General features: G+C 51.0%; 1 long non-coding RNA gene across 2 annotated transcripts; it reads right to left on the bottom strand.

Annotated features, from left to right (window-relative positions):
- Positions 1–6,429: 6,429 nt before the first annotated feature.
- LOC113623788 (uncharacterized) lies at positions 6,430–17,903 on the bottom strand. Of its 2 annotated transcripts, none has more exons than XR_003434063.1 (2): positions 17,176–17,903; positions 6,430–10,317 (listed from the first exon to the last, which is right to left on the bottom strand). It is a non-coding gene; the product is annotated as an uncharacterized LOC113623788 (long non-coding RNA). The 2 variants fall into 2 exon arrangements; XR_003434064.1 differs by having other exon boundaries at positions 6,430–8,609.
- Between the last annotated feature and the right edge of the window lie 477 nt (positions 17,904–18,380).

The following is an 18,380-nucleotide window of genomic DNA, read 5'->3' as shown; positions in this document are numbered from 1 at the left end:
TCTTTCCTATTAAAACAATGGCTTTTTTTTTTTTTTTTTTTTTTTGACAGCTGAGCAGTTTTCTCAGCTTTCTTCCTTTCCTCAGAATTTGGGAGCCCAAAGTCCAAAAAAATTGGATGGGGGTCATTTTGTTCTACTCTGTCCCTTTTAGTCCAAGCTGATTGTTCTTCTGCCTATACAATTCTGTTTAAAACTTTGTGGGTTTCCTATGGCTCCTGTTGAGGTTCACTCCATTAGTCAAAAGCTACACACAAATATCATCGAGATCAGCTCTTCTCTACCTAGAAATTTTGTGAGGCTGTCAAGAAGGATAATCCCCTTAAGGTTCTTAGAAACCTTATTGTTTAATGAAGAGAATCTGTGAGGCACACCCTTGAAATATTTAGAGGGCCTTTGTCTATTGGAAATATTTTATGAAGGATTGGATCTTTCTGAGGTTTCTTAGAGTCCCACTCTGGATTTTATCTTTGTCTTAAAGCCCTTTCACCCTTGGAGAATTTTTTGCTATCTGGAAGTCTGAGAATGAGAAACAAGATTTACTTGCAAACCCAACAAATTCCTGGCTTTTTTATATTTCCTATAAATTTTGTTTAAAAATTAGAGTTCCCTTTTTAACTCATCTTTCTCCATCTTTATCATATGCAGCTAAGATAACCCAATTGGCACTTTCAACATTCTGCTTAAAAATCTTCTTAGCCCAAATCGTTGTCTCATTAGGTACATTTTCTACTGCCCACATCACTTCAAGTGACAATGTTGCTAAATTTGCCTCTACTACATAATAAAGATCCCCTTTCCTGTCACTCTAACAACGTTTTCCTCACTTTCCTTTAAGCCTTCACCAGCAGCCTCCTTGAGGGCCATCAGGCTTCCACTAACAATATCTTCAAAACCCTTACCATTTCCGCCCACACCCCCAGTCCTAAGCCACAGATGAGGCAGATTAGGCAGCTCTCCAGGTCTAGGTAACAAAAAGTCTACCTGTAGCATTATAACAAAACATCCCAGAACAATGGTCTTAAAACAACAACAATTATTTATTTAGCTCACAAATTTGGGGGTTGTCTGGGAATAAGCCAGACAGTTCTTCAGAATCTCTCTCATGAGTTTCTAGTCAATTGGATGGCTGGGGCTGGGGTCACCTCCAATGCTTCTTCATTTGCATGCTTGGGACATAGGCTAGGAAGACTCAAATGGCTTGGGGCTAGATGTCTGGGGCTCCTCAGGCATCTCTTTCTTTGAACATGATCTCTCTACAAGGTAGCCTAGGGTGGCTAGATTTCTTTCACAGTGACTGAAGGATCCCAGCATGAGTGTCCCAAAAGGAACCACCAGAAACTTGCATGGTCTTTTCTAACCTAGCCTTGGAAATTATACAGTGTTACTTCTGCTGCATTCTATGTGTCTGGGGACTCTTAAATTCACATCCACGTTTGAGGGGAAGGGACAAAAGCCTCCAATTCGTATGGGAGGAGAGTAAAAGGATGGTGGGCATGTTTTCAAACCATCACAAGAAGTTAAGTGACACGTCCAAGGTCACACATCTGGAAAGTGACAGAGTTGAGATTTGAACCCAGGCATCCTGGTTCTAGACTCACAACCTTAACTGCTTGCTAGTCCTCACTGCCTCCTCTATTTATGGACACAGGGGTAGATGGTACATGATGTAAGGGTAGGTGGGTCCCCTGTCTTGGGAAAGCTCCTGACTTGATTTTCTACACTCAGCTTTCTCTCAGAAAGGTGGTGGGACTCACATTACCTGCAGGAAACTGAATTAGAGAATCAGAATTGGAGCAGCCGCCTCTCGAGGCATTTTCTCCTCCCTGAGATCATTTCCATCCCCTTGGCCATCAGTGCCTTGGTTGTGGTTTCCATGTCACTTTCACCATGGCCTGAGACACCTTGTCAACTCCCTCCTATGCACCTGCTTTCACCTTCTCACTAGTGTGTTGACGTGGGGGAAAGAGTCGTGTCCTTTGACATTTCAAGAATGTCTGCCAGACCGTTTGATGGAAAACTTCCTCTAAAGCCTGCAGATTATGCATCAGAAGATGAGGCTTTTTTTTACCAGGCTGTGTTTTCCTAAATTTCCTTTAAGGCTTGACTTTGAACAGATTTCAAAGACTACAAATGACATTTTTGCCATGAGCATTACAGTCCTGAATAGGGTTTGCACAATAGACCAACATTTCTAGTAAATCTTGTCTGGAATAATGTTTCATATTCTGAATGACACCTTGACGCAGAGGACAAATCAGCCAGGAAACAAATGTTGGTCAGGCAGGGCTGCCATGAACGGTTATGTGGTCTGTGCACTGCACAAAGGGGTCTGGCCAAGGAAATGAGTGGAATGGGGCCTGAAACCCAACCCCACATTCCACTGGCCAAACCGTCCACCCGGGTGAGGGACTGTGTCTGCCTGGAGGGAAAAAGAGCTTTTTCTAATTTGTCCACCCAAAGAGGCACCTTTTTCTAACTCAACAAAAATACCACATATACCGGCGGCAGCACTAGGGGAAGGCTGGAAGATATAATAAAACATTACATTCATCTACTCCTTAGGACAAGTAACAGAAATCAGTGCTGGCAAATAACAATAATAAACTTATTAAATTTCAAGAAAGGGATGAACAAATGAGCCCTGAGAAAGGCCAGAGCCAGGGCTATTCCAAGGACTTAAGCAGCTGGAGTCAATGAACCTCCTCCCTGGAACACTTCCATTAAAGCAGCCCCATTCCAACAGCTTCCCCAAAATCCAGAATCTTGAGAAAAAGAATCTTTCAATCTTGAGATTGAAAGAATCGGACTGGCCCAGCTTGATTCAGCTAATCCCTCCATACCCATCAGCTATTGTGGGGGAACAGGGTGGAGAAGAGTCACCTAGTATAGAACTTATACCATAGATTCAACTGCTGAGCCCCTCACCATGAGTATCAGAGTGGTGCCCAGAGCCCAGGCCCTAAGTGTGAGCTGTGCAGCCCTCCAAGAGTTCCCTACAGCAGTTCCGTACAATTGTCTAGTATTGGTCATCCCCAGGAAGGCCGATAGCTAATCAATGATCTTCCCATGAAGTCCTGAGAGGCTGACCTGATCCACCAGTCAAAAAAAAAAAAGATTCTTGGGCTTCCCTGGTGGCGCAGTGGTTGAGAGTCCGCCTGCCGATGCAGGGGGCACAGGTTCATGCCCTGGTCCAGGAAGATCCCACGTGCCGTGGAGCGGCTGGGCCCGTGAGCCATGGCCGCTGAGCCTGTGCTCCGCGACGGGAGAGGCCACAGCAGTGAGAGGCCCGCACCGCAAAAAAAAGAAAAGATTCTTGTGGCTGTTCAGCCATTTGATTTCACTCTATATGCAGCAGGCAACGACATTCTCCATTTACCAAAGGTCTTATTTATGAGTGCTTTTAGCGTCAATGGAAAGTTGACTCTTTATATTCTGCTCCTTGTTGGGACTTGTGTCCCTGACAGACTTGAGGCACGTGGCTCCAGAAACTACTCAGAGGCCAATCTACAACCAGAAATGAGTTCTGGCAAAAGTCACAAAACTAGTTTGCAGTGTCCTGATGAGCAACCTCTCAAAATATTTTTTTTAATTATTATACATTAAAAAATAATCTAACAGAACCCCATGTAGCCGCTCCCCAGTTTCAACAGATGTCAACGGTTTGCCATATTGCTTCAGATTTCCTTATCTTTTTAAAGAAATAAAACATTTAACAGCTACATCCCTGCCTCCTATCCTTTCTCCCCTCTGCCTACAGATATGGGTGTCATCCTAAAGTCTGTAGTAGCTTTAATTTTGTATCTATATGAGATGATGTCCATTCACTAAACTTATCGCGCTAATCATTTCATGAGGTACGGAAGTCAAATCATTGTGCTGTACTTACATGTAAGCTTTATGCAAACGTATACAGTAGCATACATCAATTATAGCTCTATAAAACTGGAAGAAAATAAAAAGAAAGAAATGGAGGAATATATCTAAACTCAGGACATCTGTCCTCAGAGATGGTCTGTCACAGACATGGGTTCCCTTCCATCAAACGTTTCTGTTGAACTCTTCATATCAGTTGAATATGAATATGAATATGCTGTTTTGCAAGTAGACAAAAACAAATGTCATATACTTCTGGAAAAAATAAATATAAAAAAGTTAAAATAATTATTGATAGGGAAAAAAAGTCGGTAGCGTCATTGCCAAGAGTGATTTTTTTTTTTTCCAAGAGTGATTTTGCTTTTGATTTTTGTTTGGCCCTCAGGTGCAGTTGAGTCAATTATTCTCCATGGCATTCCCATCACTGTTCCTTCCATGCAAGGCCCTCTCTTGTTTTATTCGTTTATTCCTCTGATCCTTGTGCACCACCCCAGTCCCTCCCTAGGCTGGGTTACTAGGGGAAGAATCCCAAAAAAAGAGAGAGAGCAGGGTGGAAGTTATGTCCTTTATATGACTTAGTACCCAAAATCATCACTTCTGCTAAACTCTATGGGCCAGAGCAGTCACAAGCCCCTGCCCAGATTCAGTGGGAGGAAATGTAGACCCCACCTCTCAGTGGGAGGAGTGTCAGTTACATTGCAAGAACAGGATGGTGGGGGGGATATTTATTTTAGTGAGGCTACCCTTGGACAATACCGTCCCCAATCCTACCTACATTGTTAGGTAAGGTAGAGAGACAACAGTGGATGGACAGGCGTCCATTACTGCTGGAGTACAATACGCAGACAGAGGCAGACAGATACAAGACTATAAGGATAGGTCACGGCAGGTTCTGGAGAGCCTTAAAAGCCTATTTAGGAGAATGCTTATAGGCAAAGGAGGACCTTGGAAGCCCCGGGACTCCCGCTCCCTCATTCCCATCACCCAGCACCTCCTCTGTGCTTGATGAGAAAATATCTAAGACCCTCCGTCTATGGCTAGCTGAGCAGAGGGACTCTCAGAATTGGTCTGTGCCCTCTGAGTAAGAGTCAAGGTAGCCAGCCACCAGCCCCTACCCTTGTCCCTGTGTGTGCGTGTGTCCACACCTACCTGGTCAAGCCCAATCTCTTGACCCCAGAGAGATACAGATGCTGCTGCTTGGGTGGCAGGCAGGGACTCTTCAGAAGTGTCCTTCCAGGTCCACTCTGAATGGTCCTGGGCAGAGCAAAACCCACACTTCACACACACACACACACAGAGAGAGACACAGACACACACACACACACACACACGAGTTGTAGCAGTATCACCTCAAAGATAACAAGGAGACAGCACTTGTCTGATAGTCAGGAGCCCTGTGTTCTCATCCCATCTCTGCCCACTCATCTGTCACCCTTGGGGAGACCATTTACCCTGCTGGACTTTGCAGGCAAATGCAAGAATTACACTAGACAGGTGTTTTCTTCAAGTACAGTCATTGGAGCTCAGCTATTAAAATCACCTGACACCCACTAGCATGTCTAAAATCAAAAAGATTGACAATATTAAGTGCTGACAAAGAAGAGCAACCGGAACTCTCATGCATCGCTGGTGGGGATGCAAGATCGTATACGCACTTTAGAAAAGTTTGGCAGTGTCTGCTAAACTTAATACCTTCCTTATGAGCCAGCAATTCCACTCTTAAAAGATATTGAAACATATGTCTGCAAAAAAGACTTGTGCAAAATGATCATAGCAGCTTTATGTATAACAATCAAAAATTGGAAACAGTCCAGGCGTCCATCAACAGGTGAACAGATAAACAGTGTTTAATAAAAAGAAACAAACTACTGTTACATGGGTGGATCTCAAACACATTATGTTGAATGAGAGAAATCAGAGACAAAAAAGTGGATACTGTATGACTCCATTTATAAGGAAGTCCAAAAACAGACGAAATGGAACAGATGATGAACAGGGCTGCCTGGGGGCTGGAGGGTGGGGTGGGGAGACTGGAAAGAAGATCCACGGGAGTTTTTGGAGCGACAGAATTGTTCTAAATCTTGATGGAATGTAGGTAACACAGATGTATATATTTGTCAAAGTCCATGGAACTGTATACTTAATATCTATGCATGTGCAACACTATCATACTACAATTTTATAGAATAAATTATATTGGATGTCCCTGGTAGCGCAGTGGTTAAGAATCCGCCTGCCAATGCAGGGGACACGGGTTCGAACCCTCGTCAAGGAAGATCTCACATGCCGCGGAGCAACTGAGCCCGTGCGCCACAACTACTGAAGCCTGCACGCCTAGAGCCCATGCTCCGCAACAAGAGAAACCACAGCAATGAGAAGCCTACGCACTGCAACGGAGTATCTCCCGCTCACTGCAACGAGAGAAAGCCCGTGCGCAGCAATGAAGACCCAACGCAGCCAAAAATAAATTAATTAATTTTAAAAAAAGACTTTAGGTTTAAAAAAAAAGCAATTATATTGTCAAAAAATAATCTGCATGTCACTGTTATACTTTAATTTTTAAAAAATATAATCATCCTGACTGCCTGTTAAAATACAGCTTCCTGAGCAATCCCGTCCTCCTGAGTCAACGGGGCCCGGGGATCTGCATTATGAACAGGCTCAGGCTTTGGCAAGAGCGTGAGATTTGAGACCCACGTCCCCGGGGGCGATACCCACACGCTTGTCTCCCGCCCGAAGTCCCCACCGCACACGATCCCACCCGGCGCTTGGCGCCTCCCGCTCTCCCCAAGCCCCCCCAGCCCTCTGCCCAGTCGCCCCTGGTAACCGAGAAAGGGCTGGAAAACCCTCAAAGTGCAGCCGCCCGGGGAGGGGCCGTCCACAGTGTCAGCGAAACAAGGGCAAATACAAAATGCGGGGTAATTGGCGGTTTTCTAATTCGCGGCCCTTTGTGCGGCGGCGCAGAGCCGGCGGCCGCGCTCCCAAGCCGGGGCCTTTCAGCCGCCGGGGGGCCGGGCCGCCGAGCTCCCCGCGCTCCGCAGCGCATAATTAATCGGGCTTCACAGGGCCCCGGACAAAGGCGCCCATTCACCCCGCCGCTCCTCCCCCCCCCGGGGATATTGTTATTTCTAAAAACTGCAGCCAGCTGGGCCGCAGAGAAACGTCAGCTCTGTGGGAGAATGAGCGGCCAGGCCGCCGAGGAGAGAGGGAGCTCTGTGTCCGCGCTCCGAGCGGGATTTAGAGGGCCAGGGAGCCCGGGGTGGGCAGGGGGCCCGGGGTCTTTTCTGAAGTCTGCAAGACTCCTCAGAAAGCCTCGTGATTTCCATGGGGCCCTGGAGGCCAGTGCCATGGAGATGGTAATGGGAGGCATTGAGGTCGTTCTTAGGGAAGGAGAGAGGGGATGCATTCAGGCCGCCAGGACCTCGGCTCAGCTCCCAGATGGGAGGGTCCGACGGACTGCCAGGTGGGAAAGCCAGGGTGCCCCCACCTGTACCCCACTCTGCCCGACACCAGGGAAAATACATCAAGGAATAAAGGCCTGAGTGTGGATCCAGTTGGCCTGCGGTTTAATCCGGGGCTGAGGATGCAAAGACCCCACAGTCACCGGGCTTCTGATCCAAAGACCACCTGGGGAGCTTGTTCAAAAGGAAACCTATCTAGACCTGGGCCTCACCCCCAGAGAATCGGCTCCCAAAGTCTGGGCTGGGGCCCAGGCATCTGTATTTTCATAAGCTCTCCAACCTCCCCTGCAACCCACCGACTCCGCTGGATTACCTCTCAGTACTCACTGCCCCAGGGAGATGACTCAGGTGGCCCACTTCCTATTTCACAGAGGAGGAAACAGGCCCCAGAACGTAAATCGACCTGTCCAAGGTGACCGAACGGAGCTGGGACAGGACCCTGCGTGGTTGTGTGCAAGAGCAAAACAGAGGGAGAGGCTGCCGAAAGGAGGCTTCCCTTCCTCCCCAGAGCGTTTCTTGACGGCTCAGGCCTGCTCTGTGCTCTCCCTTCCCTTGGCCTTTCTTTGCACGAGATTGATCTGCCTAGTTAAATTCCTCCAGTATGTTCTGTCTCATGGGTTCCCTGGGGTTTCTCGTACCTGCTCCATCAGAGGCACCCCTGAGTACAGCCCGGAGATCACTTTGGGTTTGTGTCCTGGCCAGTGCTGAAAGACCTCCAGGCAAGGCTCACTGTATGTGGACAGCAACTCATGACTCCAAGGTCCAGTCCTCTAGGCTGTGTTCCCCTTCAAAGCCCAGCACCCTCCTCAGGCCCAGCCGAGGGATCAGCAGTCAGTCCTGGGCTTCACCTTGGCCACTGAACCCAAGGAAACGGGCACCCATTCGTTCCTCCTCCCAAAGCTGGGAGCAGTCGTGAACAGCCACCGTGGATTTCCAAAACCTCAGCGTCCTGAACACCTCCCAGAACAAGCAGGGGCCTTTCCACAACCCTGCCCATCCCAGCCCATCTCGTGGAGACATTCTGTCCCTCAGCCATACTCTGGAAGATGTTCCCTCGGCCTAAGACTGCCGGTCCTGAGCGGGACCACAGGCCTTGGAGCCAGACTGTGCCGCAGCACCTCACTCCTCTTGCGAGTCAGGGAAAGGAAGCCTCCTGGGTTTGCAGAGGAGCCCGGGCTGGCCTCCAAGGCCCAGAGAAAGTGTCCAAACAAGCTCACTCCGCTTCCACCAGGCCGTGCTGGACACTGGAAAGTCAACATCATGCGACGTTCGTATCTGTGGGCGGGAGAATGTGCAGCAAAGTCAAGAACGAAGTGGAGGGAAAGAGAGCAGAGAGTTCGGCCAAGGCCTGGCCAGGCCTCTAAGGGGGCAGCTTGGCTGCCTGGTAGCAAACCGACTCAGGCACAGCCGCTGAGGCCAGCAGAGATTCCCCGGGAAACCCTAGGACCCAACAGCCCCCAATGGCCCAGCCACCAGCATGGTGTCAAGCGGAAGATCAAGCTAGTTGTCTCCCATTAAATAAGCTTTATGTAGGGGACAGAGTGATCCAATACTGTCTGAAAATGAGAGGAAGAAGGCTCAGCTATGAGGAAACCAGACGACGTAAAAAACAATGTCCTTGAAATACACACTGAAGTGTTTAGTGGTAAAAGAGCAAAATGTCTCTAACTTGTTCTCAAATGATTCCATCAAATGTAAACAACTGGTGAATCTTGGGAAAGGGCTTACAGAAATTACCCATTAATGTTCTTATAATTTTTCTGAAGTTTGAGATAAAAACAAACAACAAACAGTAGACAGCATACCCCCCACACACACACACACAAATAACACAGAATCGATATTCCAAATCCTATGCCAGGGATGAGACTCAATTTTCCTGTTGTTTGCAGTCCCCACATACATCTTTCACTATCTCCTATTATAGCAACTTGTGACCCCAAGCTGGTTTGAAGGTCCTTAAGGATAAGGTCCATGTTGTTTATCTCTATAAACCTACTGCAGCTAACACTGCTTTGTAAACAGAAGGCGTTCGACCAAACCTGCCATCCAGTCATTGGCCATGGAAGTTTTCTGGCTCTGAGTGAGATGGAGGAAGGAGAAGGAGAGGGGGGGAAATGGGAAGAAGGAACCAAGAAAGATGGTAGGATCTATATAGATTTTTCCAGTCCAATACACTCATGGCAGAACCGATGACTTTTTTCAAGGTTGATAGTCAGGCCCACCTAATCAGATCCTTCCAAGAAGCTTGGAGAGTAAGCCAGACCCAGTGGGGCTGCCCCATCAGGTCCACCCACAGCACTTATAGACCAGCATAGCCTGAACCTGGTCATGTTCACTTCAACGTGTGGTTACCAGAGGGGATAATGTATTTATTTAAACTTCATCTCGTCCTCCGAGTGTTTCATGTACGTGCATCTTGTCTCCCCAGTGAGACCACAGGAGTAAGGGCTTTGCCTCCCCCCGCCCCGGCACCATGGCCACCCTCACGGATACAGTGGAGACACAGACGCACAGAGCCCTCAAGCGCCTCCACCAGGGACTAAGTGTGGTGTGTTGCCTTCTACATCCCCAGCACTTAACACAGCACTTGGCACATAGTAGGAACTCGGTAAAGACTCACTGAATAACAGAATGAATGGAAGTCTTGTTGAGTTGAGTTGAGTCAAGTTGCTTTCTTTGCCAGGACACACTAAGCAGTCTCTTCTGAGAGGTGTTCTTCTGGCCTCAGGTGCTCAGCCACTGAGGCAGAACCAGTGCGGGCCTTCCCTCTCTGCCCATCCTCAGAGTGGATCCCTCTGGATGCCCATTCTACCACGTCCCTGAGAAAGACAGCAGCACCGCCTCTGCGGCCAGGGTGGCGTGGTCAGTGTCAGGAGAGAGGGGCTCTGCCTCTCAGAGTCTCTTGTCGTGGTCCTCTGGAGTGGGGCGGCCTTGGGAGGAGAAGCTCTGCGAGGCACATGTCTGGTGAGGGCAGGATCTTCTGCGAGAGAGCTCCAGGTCAAGGTTACGGTCCCCCCACCTCCAGCCCCTCACTCTGCTCCCACGTACACAGACATGGACAAGGTTGGGCTTGGGGGCAGCAGACTGCAGCACCCTCCCAGTGCCAGAGACTCTGGGAGGGGCAGGGGGAGTGTGACCACATAGTCATCAGGAGTGCCATTGTCTTTCCTGGGGCTTGGGGCCGGGGCACTAGTTACAGGGCAGTGGGACGGCTCCTCCCGGGTGCCAGCGGGGACAGGAAAGTGAGGCGTGGGGATCTTCAGCCAGGCCCTCGGAAACCATCCAGGCCTCCGGAGCCTAGGGCAGTATCCTTCCTGCTGCCACCTTGGAGCCTGGGCCCCAGGTCGGTCCAGGGAGAAGTTGGATGCCTTTCTGGCCTTGAAGGATGGGACATTTCAGGCTGCCCGGAGAAACCTCTGAGCACCTTGGGGGAAGGGGAAGTTCCTCCTTTAACATGCCCCTCCTGTGGGCTGCGCCATCCTGACAAAGCTTCTTCCTCTCTCAGCACCTCCCACCGTGTCCCTGGGCCCCTCTAGAGGAAACCACTGGCTGGGCCTTTGGGGCAGAACTGGCCATGCTCCCAGCACCCTCCATGTTTGCTTCCAATCCAAGAAAAAGCTAGGCTCCCAGGCTGGGAACTCCTGCCCTCCCCCTTCTCCCTTTCTTCTCCTTTCCTCTCCGCTGCACTTTCCCCCAGCCCCACCTCCCAACCCCAAGAGCTTCCAAAGTGACAACGTGTGGGCCCAAATCAAACCCTTGTCCTCAGGCCCCTGCTGGCATCTCTCCCGGATCGCCCAGCTTCTTCCTCCAGCTCCGCGCAACCCGCCACCCTCCCCACCCCTGCCCCCGCCATTCCTCTTTGTGGACAACTTTCTAAATGCAGCCAAACTTCCCTTTTCAGTCCACAGACCTCATAAAACAGCTGCAAAAAGTCAGTGTCTCTGCAAGTTCTCTTGCAAAGTTTGGCTGAGAGCAACGCCCGCTGGTTCTAGCCAGTGCTTTCCCCTCCCCCCCCCCAAGGCTCGGAAGGCCCGTCTCCTCCTCCAGGAAACAGTGGGGAGACCAGACCCCCTCCAGAACTGCTCCCAGAGACACAATCTCCCCAGCAATCTCATCTAGAGAGAACTCCCGGAGAGGGGCCCCGCTGAGAGTAGCCAGGGGGAGGAGACTGCCCCAAGCTGGGCTGGTTTCCTGACCCTGCTCAAGCCCCCTGGGACCCTGGGCACTCCACTTACTCCCTCCGGGCACAGTCCTCTCGTTTGGAGAACAAGCGATGCATGGATTGGTTGACCTTCAGGGCCCCTTCCAAGTCTGAAATTCCACAAATTGGTCAATTTCTCCTTAGGGTGCCAGTGACGGCAGACAGACAGCTGTGCCCAGGGACACATGTCTCGCTGAGGGTGGTCTGACTAAAGCACAGGCTTCCTAAACTGCATTCCGTGTTCTCTCTGTGACACTCGGCCCTCAGTCAAAGAGAGGCTCTCACTCCTGATGCCTGATGGGAATCACCTGGGGAGACTCCCCCCTATCCACCCCAGCCTACGCTTCGGACCAAAGAAACCAGAGCCTTAGCTTGGGGCCTGGTCATCTTTCTGTTTGGGAAGTTACCCAGGTGATTCTGAATGAGCAGACAGGGTTCAGAAGCATTGTGGGAAAAGATTCTAGAAACTAAAGATGAAGCTCTAAGCCAGAGTGCCACATCTGGGTGCCGCCTTCTTCACTGAGAAGGACTTGAGGCCAGTGGGATGGGCTGTGCGATGAGTAAGGCCTGTCTGTAGAGCAAGGCCTGTCTGTCATGGATGGGTGGGGAGGGGCGGTGGCCTGCACCAGGGGCGCCATCAGATACTGAGGCTCGCCACCCCCCCCCGCCCCCGCCGCGGGATGCCGGGTGCAGGGCCAGCCTTGGGGTGCTGGCTCATTGGCCTGCCTGCTCCCAACCAGGCCCCCCGAGGCCTTCCCGGGCCCCTCCAGGGCTGACAGCCCCAGGTCTGCAGTCCAGGAACCGGAAACCAACCTCACAAGAGGCAGGAGGCCCCAGGGCAACTCCAGGCCTCTGAGGGCTTTGTGTAGATTGAGAAAAGGAAAATAGAGAAGGGAAACTGAAGCAGGGCCAAAGGCAGTGGAGGAGAAAAAGACAAGAGAAAGGGGAAGGACTCTGAGGTCAGAGTCATGTGAGTGGTATTTAGGGAACAAAGCCCCCACCGCTGTGCCCCCTGCTCCCCCTTCACCAATCATCCCTGAGCCTGGTAAGAAGCACTCTTCTGCCAGGGCCCAGGGCACGGAGAGCATTGCCAGCCATACAGAAAGGCCGAATCCAGAAACCTGCAAATTCTGAGTCTGTGAGCCTGGTCCCTCCACCCTCTGAGCCAAGCTAGTAAAGAGCGAGCCTTCCCTGCCCGACACCCTCAGTTCCCCACCTCCTCTGCTCCCCAGAGCCGGTGTCTCTCATCAGACACTGGCCATCAAACTTGACCATTCCTAGAGCAAAGTAAAGGTGAGATCCAACTCCCAAGACACTTGTCATCGTGTCAGGGAGAACCAGGTGATGCTGTTGACTAGCTGTGTGACCTTGAGCAAACCACCTGGGTCCCCTCCCCGGGTTTCAGTGCCTGATCTTGTCTGCTTTTCCGTGGAGGCATATTTGGAAGGAAGGGATGTCACTGTGTCCCAGGGGGCACGGGCCTGGGCTCTGAGGACAGAGACCCGGGCTCGTGTCCTGGCTCCACCACTTACTAGTGTTGTGAGCACCGTGCCCTTGTGTCCTCACCTGTAAGGTGAGAGTTAATAGATGGATGGGAGAAAAAGAGAAGACAACACAGGTCCAGACCAGCATGGGACCAATATCTAGAATACACAAGGACTACCCTTTGCAAATCAAAAGAAGATGGCAACCGGGATAGAAAACTGGGCAAAGGATGTGGCAGGCAGTCAACAGAGCTGCAAGAACATACGCAAATGGGATACCTGTTAATGTGTCAGAGAGGTTCCATCAGAGGGAGAGATACAAGTGAGGGCTGGGACAAAAGGGATGGTGGTTCCCAACCTGGGGGTGATTTTGTCCCCTGCAACCACCAGGGGATATTTGGCAATGTCTGGAGACGTTCTGGTTGTCACGGGGTAGGGGTTGGTATTGGCATCTAGTGGGTAGAGGCCAGGGAAACTGCTGAGCATCCTCTAGTGCCCAGAACAGCCTCCACAGCAAAGAAGTATCTGGCCCCAAATGTTAGTGGTGTTGAAATCGAGAACCCGGGACTAGACAGACAGGTAAACAGATGGATGAAGGGGCCTGGCTGGAACGGTGAGCTGCTGAGGCATACGACTCATTAAAATAAATCCGATTAAAAGGAGCGATGGTAATGGTTCCTAAATGTTTGGCAGACAGTAGCAGGTTCAATTAACGTTCGCTGCTCTACTGTTACTCTTTCCTTGAGGGGTCTGGACTCCTCAGCCCTCTTCTGTTTGCTCCAGCAGCAAACCTGTGGGCTTCAGACCAGAGGGATTCGTGTGTTGCCCAGAGATGGCTAAGCAGTCAGAGTGGGCAGCCCAGCCCTCGCCCCTGTGCCCCGGGGTGGAGGGATGGAGGAAAGCGGGAGTTGGAGAAGGTCAAAGAGGACAAAGGGAAAGGTGGGTGGGAGTGTCTGGGCTGGGGAGCAAAGAGGAAGAGAAAGGAGACGCTGCAAGCTTCGGAGTTTCACAGCATCTCAAAAATACCCAGAAAGCTGGGGGGCGGAGGGGGGCCACAGGGAGAAGTTCAAGTTGAGCAATGGCTGTGTTTCTCTTCACAAATTCATGGAAAATCCTCTTTTCATGCCCTCTGGTTCAGTTAAACTAGACCCTTGACCCCCTCCACGGTGGCCTAGAAAGGGGCCCATCCCAGAGCCACCATTTCTTGCACAATTTCCTCCCGCTCACCTCCTCCTTCTCCACTCACCCTGGCCAGTTCTCCATCCCTTGTTTTTCAGGATGGAAACTTCCACTCTGGTCCCACTACAGCCCTAAAGTAATTGACAAGATACATACCAGGGACTTCCCTGGTGGTCCAGTGGTAAAGAATCCACCTTCCAATGCAGGGGATGTGGGTTCGATCCCTGGTCGGGGAACTAAGATCCCACATGCCGCAAGGCAGCTAAGCCCAAGTGCCACAACTACTGAGCCCACGTGCCTCAACTAGAGAAGAGAAAACCCACACACCACAACTAAAGAGAAGCCTGCACGCCACAACCAGAGAGAAACCCAAGCAGACCCTGCGCTGTAACAAAAAGATCCCGCGTGCCTCAACAAAGATCCCATGTGCCGCAACTAAGACTTGATGCAGCCAAAAAAAAAAAAAGGAAAATAAATTAAATAGATATTATTTTTAAACATACATACAAAATCATCGTCATTATCATCATCTTATCTCTCAGCATCTGGGAAGAAATCATCTTCCTTACATGACGGACCAAGAGACCCTCTAGGATTCTTCAAGCTGAGCCCCAAATTTGGCTCTGAGCTTCCTGGTAGCCCAAGTGAAATGAGAATTGGGGCCAGTTTCATGAGTCGTATTGCCCATAATCAGAAACCCTCTGAGGATGCAGAGCTTCTCCAGGAACTGGAGCCTGAAATATATTCGGCTCCCAGGTCTTATAGCCAGTGCTGGCTGAGGCAGTGACTGCCAGCGACAGCAGCATCCCCAAATAAATGCAACAGCGGGACTCCTCCGGCCATTTTCCAGAAAGCCCCACCATAAGGGAGGGACATAGTAAAGATTTTGTGGTGGCTAAAGAACATGGTCCAAGAGGCACTCGGCTTCGTGAGAGCCCGACTTGGTTCAGGGATAAGTCTCATCTGGAAGAATGGATGGAATGCATGGCCTTTAGATAACCCCCATGAACTTGGTTTCTCTCAACTGAGCTTTTGATAAAATTGGGGCAGCAGGAGGCAGTTGGAGGTTGTAACCGCTGACAAGGGTCTGGCAGGCAGCGCTCTGGCACCGCGTGAGGGTGGGGCTGGGCATCCCTGGCACCTGCCGAGGCACCATTCATGGATTCAGCTGTTCTCAGTCTCCCCAAAGGCCCAGAACATGCAGCGCTTTCTCATTTTGCTCTGGGCTAAAGTGGAACTTGCCCGAGAAGCTGGAGGAAATAGGAAGCAGGGCTCAGAGCCGGCAGTGTCCTAAGAGCCCCACCTCTCCTTTGGGCTGTTATTAAGAGTAATAATAACCCGCATTCCCTGTGTGTCTACGCATGTTATCACTACCTCAGTTTAATCTTCACAACCAAGCTCTTAGGTCGATCCTCGGATTGTCATTTTACAGATGGATAAACTGAGGCTCAGAGGGCTCTGCTCCTGTAACAGTTCGTAAGGGTAGAAGCTACGATGCCCACTCAAATCTGTCCGATTCCAGAGTTCACACATGTGTGAACTCACACATGTGTAGCCGCCGCACCATCCTACCCCGCCACATAGTATGAGAGAGAAAACCTGTGGGAAAAGTGAAATGGCGGTTAATTTTGGCATGAGAGCGCAGGAAACACATGACTCGCAGAATGCAATCCGGGAGAAAGCCGGAAGCCTGCAGCAACGTTTGGAATTGAAGGCCCAGGGGTCTTCAGTTCCTCGAAGCCCTCTCAGACATCCAGAGCCTGCTGGACTGTGAACAGCAGCTGTACCCAAGCGTCTGTGAAAGTCAGAGGAGAGGGGTGTTGCAGGGAAGGGGCTGCAAGTCAGTGGGTAAAGGAGGCCCCTCAGAGGCTGCTGGGGATCCCTCCAGCCATCAGTGAGGGAGCAGTGCAAGCCCCACACTCCCAGCCGGAGCTCAGGGCCTGGCTGGTCTGGGCCTGGGGTCCCTCCTGGGCTTCCTGAAACCAGCAGGGGGACGCATCCAGACGTATAGCACCTGTGAAGTTGTCTCCCAGCAGGTGTCCCCGTGACTCCCTTGTGACTCATGCCCTATCTCCTTTGATAGTGTACACTGACCTCCTTTAGAAGGTCTCTCCAGCACGGGGATGGGAGTGTCTAGACGACAGGAAAGCTTTCCAGATCAGTGAGCAACATGCTGACAAGCAGGGCCTGGGCTCAGCCCCAGGAAACTGATGACTCAGGAGGACGTGACTTCTCTCCACAGACGTGTTCACCAGGCACTGGCCAGGGGCCCTCCCTGTGCCAGGTGTGAGGGTGAGGGAAGGAGTCAGGCCCAGTTCTTGCCCTCATGGGGCAAGAAAAGAGTAAAGAAGTGGACACGCCTTGGTGTGTTTTCATTAGGCCCTTCCAGAAAATTGAGAAAGGAAGGAAGTGAGAAAAGGAGGGATATACCTACAAATTGAGCCAGAAATCTAACCACATCTCCCCTCGTCCTCATGCACTACTACCACCCTCATCTCTGGCCTAGATTATTACAAGGGGGTCCTGAACACAGCAAGCCCACTCCTACCACAGGGCCTTTGCACTTGCTGTTCCCTTTGCCCTTCCACCAGCGTCCTCATGAGTCAGTGTCTTCATGTCTTTGCTCAAATGTCCCTTCTAAATGCATGGAAGCCACCCGACTAAAGGTCACAACAACACCCCTCTCTCTGCCAGGCCACAGATGCTTTAGTAGGTATAATACACAGGGGCATTTCTCACTAACTCCTCATAGTACAGTTTCTTAAGGACCTCGGGATAGATTTCCCATTGGCCTTGGCCCATGAGCATGTACCCAGAAGTGTCCTCCCTGCCAACTATCGACCAGTGTACTGGGACCAAGCCCGGCTCTTCCAACCTGCTGACCCCAGGGCTGGTCCTCTCCTGTCCTAGGGAAATTCCAGAAGATCCTGGGCACCCTTCCCCACCTCCATCTTAAACAAGTTGTAGCTCTGACCTGTTGTAGCAGGACTGGTTAGCTGGTTACCAAATTCATCTTCTCCTCTTCCTGGGTACTCCCTGGACTCCATTTCCATCTCCTTTGCCATCAAGCTGGTAGAGCATGAACAGAGGCACTCTATCTCTCTTCTGGGCTGAGGATGTTAAGAAGCAGGTGTGCCCCATCTACCTCTATTTTCCCTTCTGCCATGACCTCGTGATTTAGGAGATGGCAGACCCACAAGATGGAAGGAGCCTGGGTGCCTGAACCTCTCCTTAGGGGAAGGCTGCCTGCCAACCAGAGCACCCATCTTGGACTCTGTGAGGATCCTTTGTTTTGGAAGTTGGCTATTTGGTATTTAACTTCCTGCCTTTCTGAGGACTCGGGGCCTGACCTCATGGCAACACACCTCTGTCCCTTCCCCCAGCTGCATTTCCCACCTGAAGTTCATCCCCTCTTCGCCACCCCACACCAGGCCTGTGATGATGACTGAGGAGCTGCTGAATGAATCATTGCCGCTCTTGGGATCTGCAAGCTGATATTAAAGGCAGCCTGGCAGAGAGGGAAGGCTCTTCCCAATACCTCTCTATAAGCCTGGTTCCAACAGTGTGGGACTTCGGGTGAGACCTCAACCTTCCAGAGACTCAGCTTCCTTATCCTTAAAATGGGAACAATAGGGCTTCCCTGGTGGCGCAGTGGTTGAGAGTCCGCCTGCCGATGCAGGAGACGCGGGTTCATGCCCCGGTCCGGGAAGATCCCACATGCCACGGAGCGGCTGGGCCTGTGAGCCATGGCTGCTGAGCCTGCGCGTCCGGAGCCTGTGCTGTGCAACGGGAGAGGCCACAACAGTGAGAGGCCCGCGTACCGCAAAAAAAAAAGTGAAAATGGGAACAATAGCATCTGCCCATGCCACCGCACAGAGGAAAAGATGGGGGGGTGGGGGACGGGTGGGCCTTGATATGCAGGAGCAGCTGCTCTGAGCCCGACTCTATAAACATCATCTCACTTAAAGCACTTAGATAGGGAACTGAGGCATACAGAGGTTTAAAAGCGCCTGCTGAGTTCACCCAATCAGTAAGTGGCTGCCCCACCCCTGCCTTGGTCCTCCCCATCTTCTCTCCCTCACTGGATGGTACCAACCCTCACCCAGGTGCTCAACGCAGGGACTCCTCCCTTACCCTCACCTCCCATACACACGTCAGCACCAAAGCCCAGTTGCCTTA

This window comes from Aethalodelphis obliquidens, unplaced genomic scaffold (genome assembly GCF_003676395.1).
Source record: "Aethalodelphis obliquidens isolate GAN/ISIS:26980383/991018 unplaced genomic scaffold, ASM367639v1 scaffold12, whole genome shotgun sequence".
Classification (NCBI taxonomy): domain Eukaryota; kingdom Metazoa; phylum Chordata; class Mammalia; order Artiodactyla; family Delphinidae; genus Aethalodelphis; species Aethalodelphis obliquidens.
Note: the sequence above shows the minus strand (reverse complement) of the source record. Positions and strands in the feature narration are given on the sequence as shown.